General features: G+C 37.8%; 1 long non-coding RNA gene across 1 annotated transcript; it reads right to left on the bottom strand.

Annotated features, from left to right (window-relative positions):
* LOC125313772 lies at nucleotides 1-11,033 on the bottom strand. Its single transcript, XR_007197374.1, has 3 exons — nucleotides 10,578-11,033; nucleotides 6,904-6,907; nucleotides 1-11 (listed from the first exon to the last, which is right to left on the bottom strand). It is a non-coding gene; the product is annotated as an uncharacterized LOC125313772 (long non-coding RNA).
* Nucleotides 11,034-11,819: the final 786 nt, after the last annotated feature.

The raw sequence follows: 11,819 nt of genomic DNA, 5'->3' as shown, positions 1-11,819 counted from the left end.
CATCATCCTCTCTCTATTTACACTTGTTCGACAAGCTCACACCCATAGGACCAACAAAGCCTCTTAACCATGCATGCCGCCTACGCTCCTCCGAAGGGTGTCATGACCGCTACCAACCGTAAGATTTGAGTTCGAGGATAGAGATTGTTCTGGCTCGGGGTCGGATCGCGGCAAGTAGCCATGGCAGAGCTCTATCGCAGAGGCTCGCATAGGGAGTGAGGTTAAGAGCGTGGGTGGTGGGATTGGCATCGAATAGTGTGGCTCGTTGTTATTAGGGTGGCTGGTGTTGGGGTGTGGTTCATACTCCCCTGGACACCGGAGGGCTTTTTCGATTTAAGACCATAATTTTTCATTGGCCTTATGAATAGCTACTGCTATATATACTCTTTTTCGCTTGTAATTGAGTGATGTAACGAGATGTGCAATGTGCTAATTATAGTGGAATCTTCTATTGGACATAAGCCTAGTTTAAAGGTGAAATATGATACAATCGTGTGTTTCGATTTCTCTTTCTCGCTTTACGTTTTACTTCGATTGGATTGTGCCCTGAATCCTAACAGCTGGCTCAATACCCGGCTATGTAGAGGACTATTGCTCCATCAGCACGTGATAGAAAGAGACCTTTGTTGGTCAAAACGTGTTCGTGGATATATTGAGAGACTCTTAACTCTTGCTCTATCCGGCCTAAAAAATGTCCTTAGATACTAAATGATAATACTCACATTTGTTCATCCACGATGGAGAACAGATTGAAAGCTAACCAGTGTTTTACCAAAAAGGAAGAAATAGTAATGAAGGGCTTAAAGTTAGGGCAAAAACAAAGGGTTCTTTAGGTCGGCATTAGATAATAGGATAATGACACAAATGATTTCTGAATTTTGGATTGGCTTAATATGTAATGTGTCCATGAACTTTCAATTTATTCAAAGTTGAAAACAATAATGCCGAAGAAGAAATGGGGAACTCTCAATGTAATTCATTTTATCATAATGAACATTACATCAGCCTATTTATAGGCTTTATAATATATCACTATCTAAGGCAACATATATCAATCAAGATACACACAATCAAAGATATACGCGCAATTTTGAGAGATACAGAAAATCAACAAAGATATCTCTAAATAAGAAATTATCCCGTAGAATCCTTAATTGATATCTAACATTCAATGTGGTCCCCGAATTTTAGCCCAATGGGCAATGTGATCCTTGAATTTTTAATTTATTCAATATGATCCCTAAACTTTTGCAACATATTCAATTTAGTCCCATAATTATTAGAAAATGTTTAGTGTAATAATGAACATTTTCTTACGGTTTCGGGACTAGATTGAGCATGTACTAAAAGTATTAAGACCGCATTGAATAAATTGAAAGTTCAACGACGACACTACACATTAAGTTACAATTCATGGATTATATTGAACAAATTATATGTTCAAGAGTACATTGATCTAAAATTCAGAAATCGTTTGTGTCATTTTTCCTTCAATAATTGAAGTCATATGATGTACACGGTTGCACATTGCACTGGAATTCCGTCACTGGGGAGAGAAACTTATCCTATAAATAACAACAATTTCAAAAGATCAGAAAGGGATACTAATATGTAAGAGGTGTCAATATGGGTCCATGACCCATTTTTGTCCCATATTTAATATAAATGGGTTCTATATGGGTTGTTAGCTTTTAGAGGGCCAAATAAAAATGGGTTCAAAAAATTGAAGTTAAATCTGACAGGTTAATAATGGGTTACACATAAAACCCACATAGAAACCATTTTCAACCCATTAAAAGTTAAGTCATTGTTGCCCTTAGGTTGGGTCATGAACCACCGACCACCACCTCCCACCGCCATCCACCCCTGCCTGCAGCTAACCGCCCCCCACCCTCCGCCAACCGCCCACCAACACCGCTGCTGCCGTCCCCCCACCACTGCCCGCAGACCATCGCCGCCGCTTGCCCACCGCCACCATTTGCCTCCGGTCGCCATCCGAGTCGCAATTCCGGAATCTAATTGTGTGCGAGCAGCATCGTCAAAGCGGAGACATCAGCTACGTAACAGAGTACATATCGTTCATGGATTGCCTCATAAGCTCTTCAAAGGACATCAAGCTGCTCCGCCACGAAGGGATTATTAGGAACTACATGGGCGATGACAAGGCGGTTGTGCAGATGTTCAATAGGATGGGTGACTTGGTCGCTCTAACCGATCTGAATTGCAACGAGATACGCAGCATTGGAACGTTTGGATGGCGAAACCGAGGCAATATTTCCGTTGTCCTTGGGCTTTCTTGTTTGTTCTCACGGCCATCATGCTGCTCCTTCTCACGGCCATGAGATTGAGAATTTGAGCAATCAACCGAGGGTGGCGATGATGAGGAAGATGAAGCCCTTGGCCTTGTCCTTATCGGTGGGTTCTGCTGCCATCCGCCGCCATCGGTCACCGGAGAAAAATAAAAGAAAATAGAAAAGCAAAATAAAAAGAATTTATTGCATGAAAATATTTTAGTAATATCATTTTTTTATTTTCTTTACTAATTTTTTAATTTTCCTTTTTTATGTGATATGAAGTTTTTATCTAAGTAACATATACATGTGAAGAGCTTAAAATAGGTTAAATTAATTGTCTAGGTTTTCCTAAAATATTAGTGTGTTTTGATAATATGGGTCAAAATGGGTCGGGTCGGGTCGGATATGGGTCGGTTGCGAGTCGGATCGGGTATTAGTCATTAAATATGAGTCAAAACGGGTTAGACAGGTCAATATGGGTTGGACCATATTCGACCCGACCTAAACTCAACCCGACCCGACTTACCCGTTTGACACCTCTCCGGATATGATGTAATAGGCTTTGTTGATGAAGATATATAATTTGAAGAAATAACGTAGTGCATTGTATGTGGTTTTCCTAAACTAATAGGAGAAAATATACCATATGTATATAAAATATATATATGACCCATTGTCAAGTGAGGTGGGACAATATTCCGATGCCACCATTCAGAGCACATGATCTACTTTCATGGTACATTTAAAATGAGGGAAAATAAAAAAATCTTAAATTTATTGTACATACCAATTCAATCATAAACCTTTTGACAATTTATCAATTTAATCTTTCTAGCCAATTTTAGCCTAAAATTGATGCTGTAGTTGCCGGTAGTGTCACGTAAGACGATTGGCGCCGACGTGGATAATTTTTATAAAAATTTATGAAAAATTTTATTTTTCTTTTTTCTTTTTCATTGACGACCTTCCCTGGCCAATTGGTGAAAGCTTGCAAGCCCTCGTTGTCCATAGCCTCCTAGCCCAAATCTAGCAAGGGCCTTTGCGTCCTTGCCCGCGATTGGTGAGAGCCTAGGCGAGGGTCGCTGGTCATAGTGACAAAGAAAAAAAATCAAAGAATATTAAAAAAATCAAAATTTTGTAAAAAAATTTCAAGTCAATGTCAACTGTGCTACTTAGTATAGTCGGGGTCCACATCAGCAATATTCAGCCAAAATTGATTGAAACGACTAAATTGTCAAAAGGTTTATAACTAAATTGATAAAATTAAAATATTTAGAATTGAATTGGCATCTATAACATTTTTTAGGACTTTTTTTGGTTGTCTACCTTCGGGTAGGGGTGTGCAACCGAACCGGTTCTACACGAGAACCTGACCGAACCACCCTAAAAATAGGTGTGGGGTTCGATTCCAGATTTTCAGAATCGGTTGGAACAGGTATGGTTCTCGGTTTCGAGTGAATATCCACCAAGGAACCGGACCGGTTATGAAACCGGGTTTCGAAATCGGTTTCATGACATAAAATGCTAAACACTAATGTGTTTTTTTCCCTAAAATCTAACATCAGTAGTCGCAACTCAGCAACATGGTTTCTTAATTGGTACTTTTGCATGTCTCTAGATATGGTTTCTTGTTGATTTTTCTTTATGTATGATTTTCGGGTCTTTGTTAGAGATTTTGTACCAAATGGATTGGCTCGCTTGATTCACTCTTGGAGGAGGAGTTAAGTTTGGAAGATTGAAAGTCGGTTTTGACTTGCAAGACAAAAGGAGATATTATTAGTGGATTTTGGTGGTAGTGCGATAGGAAGACTTGCACTCGTTGATTCAACGTTCTAGTAGTTTGTACTATTACTATATTTTGGATTATTGCTTTGTTGGTAGTTAGTTATTTCTATTGCTCATTTTAGGGATTATTGCTTTTGGCAAATAGTAATTTTTATTATTTATATTTTAGCTTGAATCGTTTCATTACTTCTAAAAAAAAATTCTAGAAAAAGGAACAAAAGGATCTCGGGTAACCCAAGAATCGGACCATAAAAATGGGGTAGGTATCAAAATAAATTTCAAGGAAAATATAGTAGGTTTCATATTTTAAAAATTAAGAACCGATTATAACAAAGTAGGTTTTAGGTTTCAAATATAAAACTTACCCATCTTGAAAATCACTCTTATCTTGAGCGTGTGAGTTAGGCATGGGTTACAATAATATCGTTGACACTACCGATACTACAATGTTTCTTTTTCACGAGGAAGTGAGTTGCCAATGCTTGATAGTTTGAGTCCGACCGCTATATTAGGTACGGCTCTTCGGTGGAGTAATGTTGTCTGCCATGTTTGTATATATATATATATATCGAAAGTACAATACAAAATGAACATACAAAATCGAAATTACTAACCTGATTCAAAAGCAAACGCAGCAATCAGAATATTGGTCCGAGCCCAACGACTTCGCTGTGTCCTTAAGACAAATTTGTCCCCTCAATTTGGTACCCGAGGACGTCGGACAATTGTCTCCCAGGATAGAACGGATCGCGTCCCTTTGAATCGGCACTTATTCAAAGGGCTTCGGCGAACTTAACTTTGTGGAACAGGATCTCACGGAATGAAAAATGAGGGTGCAGATTTCGGGAAAATTAAGTTACTTAAAAAATGAAACTGCTTCGAAGACTATTTATATTGAAAGTTTGAGAAAAAAAACGAAGAGGCACGAAGCTTGGGTCCGGATGATGGTTAACATAACCGAATATAACTTCTTCTTGAACAGACATAACTCTTCAAAAGAATTTCCGAACGAACGCATCTGTTCGTTTAAGGATGAATGTCCAACAGTTGTGTTAAGTGTCTATTCGGTAAAATAAACAAATGGGCAAATAAAAAAAATTAAATGGAATAAGAGAACCCAGGCCCGAACCGAACCGAGCCGAGCCGGCCGGACGGACGGAGGCGGCGGCGCGCGCGTGTGGGCTGAAGTCCATTTGTGTAGGTCCTCCCTCCTCCACAAAAGTGGGGTGCCCCTTGGGGCCCAAACCCATTTGTGAGGTTCCACTTAATAAACCCATCTCCCATCTACCTTTCATCCTATGTGGGACTCCCACATTTCCTTCTCATTCACCCTTAGAGGGATAAAATCCCTAACAATCCCCCACATGAATGAGATATTCGGACATCATGACTCTTCGTATATGCATGAAATGCAATGTGCGATTATTCCTTGAGAAATAGTTACATCGGGATAAGTAGTCCGAAACTTTGAACTTTCCCTAGTGAAACTTATCGGACTTACTCGGTCAATCAGTAGACTTGATGTCTTTGAACTGTCGACCTTTGGTGTAAGCCTAGACAATAAAAATCACATAACTTTCTCTCGAACAAAGTTAGTTCTCACCGTTGTGTTCGTTTTGGCCATGAACACCGCCTGGTCTCATGAGTGTTTTAGAGAATTCGGCCTTTCCAATTCTCATAGAAGCGGCCCTCACTTCACACTCACATAGGTGATTTCTGAACATATAGTATATCATATACTCAATTCGGAATCATTAAAAGTTTTTCGCTTAACCTTCACATATTAGTACTGTCTTCATATAGAAATGAGTAATAAATTACAGTACTCTACACAGTATTCATAACTTGGTTGTCCCTTTGAACCTAGATCTTGGGATCTCCAATCAACAAGGTAGGGTATCCGCTACGAGGACTTATTTATAGGCCTTAAACCCATTCCTTTCGATGTTTTCACAACTATCTCTCTAGTTAGGCCTTTTGTTAATGGATCCGCAATATTATCTTTTGACTTCACATAGTCAATTGTGATAATTCAACTAGAAAGAAGTTGTCTTACGGTATCATGTCTTCGACGTATATGTCGAGACTTACCGTTATACATGACATTCCTTGCCCTTCCTATTGCCGCTTGACTATCACAATGTATACACACGGCTGGCACCGGTTTGGGCCAATTAGGAATATCTTCCCGAAAGTTCCGAAGCCACTTTGCTTCTTCACCGGCTTTATCCAAAGCTATAAATTCTGATTCCATAGTTGATCTAGCAATACAAGTTTGTTTGGATGATTTCCATGACACTGCTGCCCCACCAAGTGTGAATACATATCCACTTGTCGATTTTGTGTCTTTAGTGCCGGTTATCCAATTTGCATCACAGTATCCCTCAAGTACCGCTGGATACTCTGTATAATGCAAAGCATAATCTTGAGTATGCTTCAAGTAGCCCAATACACGCTTCATAGCTTTCCAATGATTTTCATTTGGACTAATTGTAAATTGGCTTAGCTTGCTTACCGCGCAAGCTATGTCAGGTCTAGTACAGTTCATGACATACATTAAACTGCCTAGTATACTTGCATACTCATTTTGGGCCTTGCTCTCACTGGTATTCTTTGAAAGATGTAGATTAATATCTATCGGAGTCTTTACTGGTACGATGTCTAGATTCTTGCACTTTTTAAGAATATTTTTTATATAGTGAGACTGTGATAGTGTTAATCCTTCAGATGTTTTGAGAATTTTAATTCCTAAAACAACATCTGCAACCCCCATGTCTTTCATATCAAATTTGCTTGTGAGCATGCGTTTGGTCGTCTTGACGACCTCACTATCACTGCCCATTATAAGCATGTCGTCTACATAGAGACATAAAATGACAAAGCAATTATGAGTGCTCTTAACATATACACATTTATCGCACTCATTAATCTTGAAACCATTCGACAACATAACTTGGTCGAATTTAGCATGCCATTGTTTTGGTGCTTGTTTCAAGCCATATAGTGACTTGATAAGCCGACATACTTTATTCTCTTGTCCCGAAACAATGAACCCTTCAGGTTGCTGTATATATATTTCTTCTTCCGGATCCCCATTTAGAAAAGCTGTTTTGACATTCATTTGATGAATTTCAAGTCTATATAAGGCTGCTATAGCAATTAACATACGTATAGATGTAATTCTCGTGATAGGTGAATAAGTGTCAAAATAATCCAAACCTTCACGTTGTCCGTAACCTTTTACGACAAGCCTAGCCTTATACTTATCAATAGTACCATCTGCTTTCATTTTCCTCTTAAATATCCACTTACATTGTAATGGTTTATTGCCAGGAGGAAGGTCAACCAATTCCCAAGTATGGTTTGACAAGATGGATTCAACTTCACTATTGATAGCTTCTTTCCGGAGCGAGGCTTCCGGAGATGTCACAGCTTCCTTATATGTCCGAGGTTCATTCTCTAACAAATATGTCAGAAACTCGGGTCCAAAAGACGTAGAAGTCCTTTGCCTTTTACTACATCTAGGTTCATCCTCCATTGGATCACTTCTAGATGTAGTATCTCGAGACCTCTTATTATTTTCAATCGGCTCATATACTATGTTATATGGAAATATATTTTCAAAGAACGAAGCGTCCCTTGATTCAATGATCGTATTAACATGTATATCCGGGATCTCTGATTTGTGAACAAGAAAACGATATGTATTGCTATTTTGAGCATATCCGATAAAAATACAATCAACAGTCTTTGGTCCTATTTTAACCTTTTTAGGCTTAGGAACCGCAACCTTAGCCAAACACCCCCACACTTTAAGATAATTCAGGTTAGGCATTCCGCCTTTCCATTTCTCATAGGGAGTTTGTTTTGTCTTTTTGTGGGGTACTCTATTTAAAATAAGATTTGCTGTCAAGACAGCTTCCCCCCACAAATTCTGCGGTAAACCAGAGCTGTTTAACAATGCATTCATTGTTTCCTTTAAGGATCGATTCTTTCTTTCCGCCACACCATTCGATTGCGATGTATAAGGGACGGTAGTTTGGTGAACGATACCGAACTCAGTACAAATTTCCTCAAAAGGAAATTCATATTCACCTCCTCTATCACTTCTTAACACTTTTATTTTCTTATTCAACTGATTTTCAACTTCAGATTTATAAGTTCTAAAAGCATTCACAGCTTCATCATTACTACTAAGTAGATAGATATAGCAATATCTCGAACAGTCATCTATGAACGTGATAAAGTATTTCTTACCGCCTCTAGAAGGTATTGCTTTCATATCACAAATATCTGTGTGTATTAAATCTAAAGGTTCCGTAACTCTATTATCTACGTAATGGAAAGGAGGCTTAGAAAACTTAGATTCAACACATACTTGGCATTTTTCACTTGGACAATCAAACTTCGGCAATAGTCCCATACTAATTAATTTCTTTATCGACTTATAGTTAACGTGTCCTAGTCTAGCATGCCAAATATTAAGAGACTCCAGCACATAAGTAGAAGCAGCTTTATTCATATCATCTTTGGTTACAACAGTCATTACATTCAACTTGAACAAACCATCACTCAGATAACCCTTTCCTACATACATCTCATTTTTGGAGAGTACAAACTTATCAGATACAAAAACCAACTTGAAGCCATTCTTACTAAGGAGAGATCCAAACACTAAATTCTTGCGAACATCCGGCACATGCAGAACATTATTTAGTGTCACAATCTTTCCGGATGTCATCTTCAGAGCAATCTTTCCGACACCTTCAACCTTAGAGGTTGATGAATTACCCATATAGAGTTTTTCATCACCCCCACGGTTGTGTAGGACGAGAACATCGATCTGTTCACACAGATATGACGAGTTGCTCCGGTATCAATCCACCACTCCTTGGGGTTTCCCACCATATTACACTCGGATATCATAGCAATCAGATTGATATCGTCAACACCATTGGAAATCTCTTCCACCACATTTGCCTGAGTTTTCTGTCTTTTCTTGGCTCTGCAATCTTTGGCTCGATGTCCAGGCTTTCCACAGTTAAAGCATTTGCCAACAAACTTTTTCAGACCTTGGGTGAATCCCTCTCCCGACTTGCTAGGCATTTTCCTCTTCTTGTTGCTATAATTAATCATTTCGGATGTTTTTTCGAGTGTATTAAAAAAATTGGTGTATTTTTAGACATTTTTTATGATGTTCTACACGTTCCGTGTAAAAGTATCTCATTGATAGTAAGGAAAAAAGACAAATTCTTTGATGAAGTAAAAACATTAAAAGTCTCGCTTTTATCATTGCTCTTATATTAACTTATCTATTTGTTGTTTCCCTCATCTCCAAAGCTCACTTTCTAGGTGAATTTTTTTTATTAATTTCATTTTTCTAACATATATATCGAGTCTTTTTACTAACTATATTATGTTTACTGACTATATTAGAGGATTGTCTTTTTTCCTTTACAATTGGCAAGATATTTTTAGTATCTAAGACGATATAGAAATATATAGGAGTACACTAAAAGTATTATGCAAGACAAAACATCTTGATATATTTTCATAAACACTTTATAGATGGATTTAATTTTTATTAATCACAATAATGTGATTCACAGGCATTTTAAAAAATATTTTATGCAATGGTTTGATTTAATTGAATTTCATCTTTAAAGTTTCATGTTGGAGAATGTAATTATAATTTTGTTTTGGAAATTCTTCAAAGAATTTTTTTTTTTTTTTGCTTCATCTGATCGTCATATATTATACATATGGGATTTGATGGCGATGTGCCCAACAAAAGTGAAAATTATAAATAAATGTTTTCCCTAGAAAATTGTATGAGTTAAATTATTTCTAGATTCTACTTGATAATTTATCCATAAATTTGATTGGCAACGTAGAAAAGAATGAGGTTTCTTGAAAATTTCTCTTAAAAATTTGTATGGAACTAACAATTAAAAAATATAGTGCCTTTTAATATACATGAGAATTTTAGCTTTTTGGTAACTAAATCCCACATAGAATCAGAAAAACTAAGAAAAAGGAAAGAAATAAAACTGGGGTCACCACTTTAAATTGCAATTGAATGATCGAGGTCTATTTTGTCTTTCTAGCGTAAATGGGGTGGATCATATAGAATGTGAAAATAGTATCATCCTCCAAGTTATCTTCTTCTTTTTTATATAAAGCATGTTAAAAAACGTTGAGACATGACTAGTACTTGAAGCTAAACGTATCTAACCGACAAAGTAACAAATTGCACGATTTGAAATTTGGTATATTTTATAGCCTAATGTATAGATCATAAGTTTTCTTATTGCATTGAGCTTCCTCCTATGATATGATTTGGTCTCTATACAGATATAAGATTTATACTAACTTAATTAAAAGAAACAAAATGATGGGGGCCAGTGGGCTTCCCCCGGGTTGGGCGAAAATTGGTGTCCAACGGATTTGAGCTCAGGATAACTCGAGGGCGTTCATCGGATCTCGTTATGCTCTTACAGTGAAGATCGCTTTGTTCTCGTTGTGGACTTAGGCATTTGATCGTCGAAACTCGTGTATCTTGTGCGTTTCGTTGCGCTTTGTACTATTATTTTTGCCCATTCCTTTCATAAAAAAATCTCGAGTTTATTATTCCGGATCATTACATGGAAGTCTTCTTTGGAAGGACATGTGCGGAAAATATGTTTCTGACATCCACGAGGGGGACCAAAATCTGAGTGGCGTTGGTCCACACGAAACAAAAGAATTGTTAATCGGACATCGAAACGTACCGTCGTTTTGGTCCACAGCGACCGATGAGTCGACGTCCATCCTCCTTTTGACTTACAAGTAAGGCATCAGTTGAATAAAAAGGCTGATAAAGAGAGTGTCGAATTTCATGAACCCTCGTACTGTAAAGTTTTTTGCTATGTAAATAAATGGGATTTCGAAGGAATAAATTTATCACTGAAAATAAAGAGGTTTGAGCACGTACATGGGAGCAATTGTACATATATCTTTGTTGGCCAAGTACAAAAGAAAAAAAAAATGCACAACCTTTCGTCATTGTGGCAAAGTTAGAGAGAACGATCGAAGGAAGCTTTGCTTGGCTTATCCTTAAGATTATTGGAATTTCTTTTTTTTTTTTTTGGGGGGGGAGAAGATGAGAATAGGAAAAAAAAATTTTAGATGGGCAAGCACTGCCTTTAAGGATGTTCCGCCCTCGATATATGAAACTCGATGCAACAGGTTCTAGCGACTATCATCCGAGATACAATAAACATTCCTCTTTACTCTACACTAAACTATAGAAGAAACATAAACAAAAATATCATATGTAAAACCCAAGGAAATTGTCAAAAAAATTCTAAACCTTTTGCATTTTTGCCAATACAATCATAAACCGTTTAAGTTTGTCAATTCGGTGCTAAACCTCTTTACTTTTTTCGGTTCGGTCCTATTAGCCGGAAATCACTTACGTAGACGCCGGTCGTCCTACGTGGCTCCCTTGGTATTCATGTGAATAATTTGTAATAATAATTTTTTATTTTTTTCCTTTTTTATGTTTCCTTTTTCCTTTTTTTTATTTTTTCCCTTTTTCTTTCCTCCCTCGACCACTGCCGTCGTCGGGCTAGGGAAGCCCCCGTTGGCCCTAGCGAGGGCAACCCTTGTCGGCCCTTGGCAAGGGCGACCCTTGCTAGATCTAGTGAAGAGCCACCCTCGCCAGCCCGGGTGATGCAACGGCCACCCTACCACAATATC

This window comes from Rhodamnia argentea, chromosome 2, assembly GCF_020921035.1.
Source record: "Rhodamnia argentea isolate NSW1041297 chromosome 2, ASM2092103v1, whole genome shotgun sequence".
Taxonomy (NCBI): domain Eukaryota; kingdom Viridiplantae; phylum Streptophyta; class Magnoliopsida; order Myrtales; family Myrtaceae; genus Rhodamnia; species Rhodamnia argentea.
The sequence above is the reverse complement of the archived record's forward strand: the minus strand, read 5'-3'. Positions and strand labels throughout refer to the sequence as shown.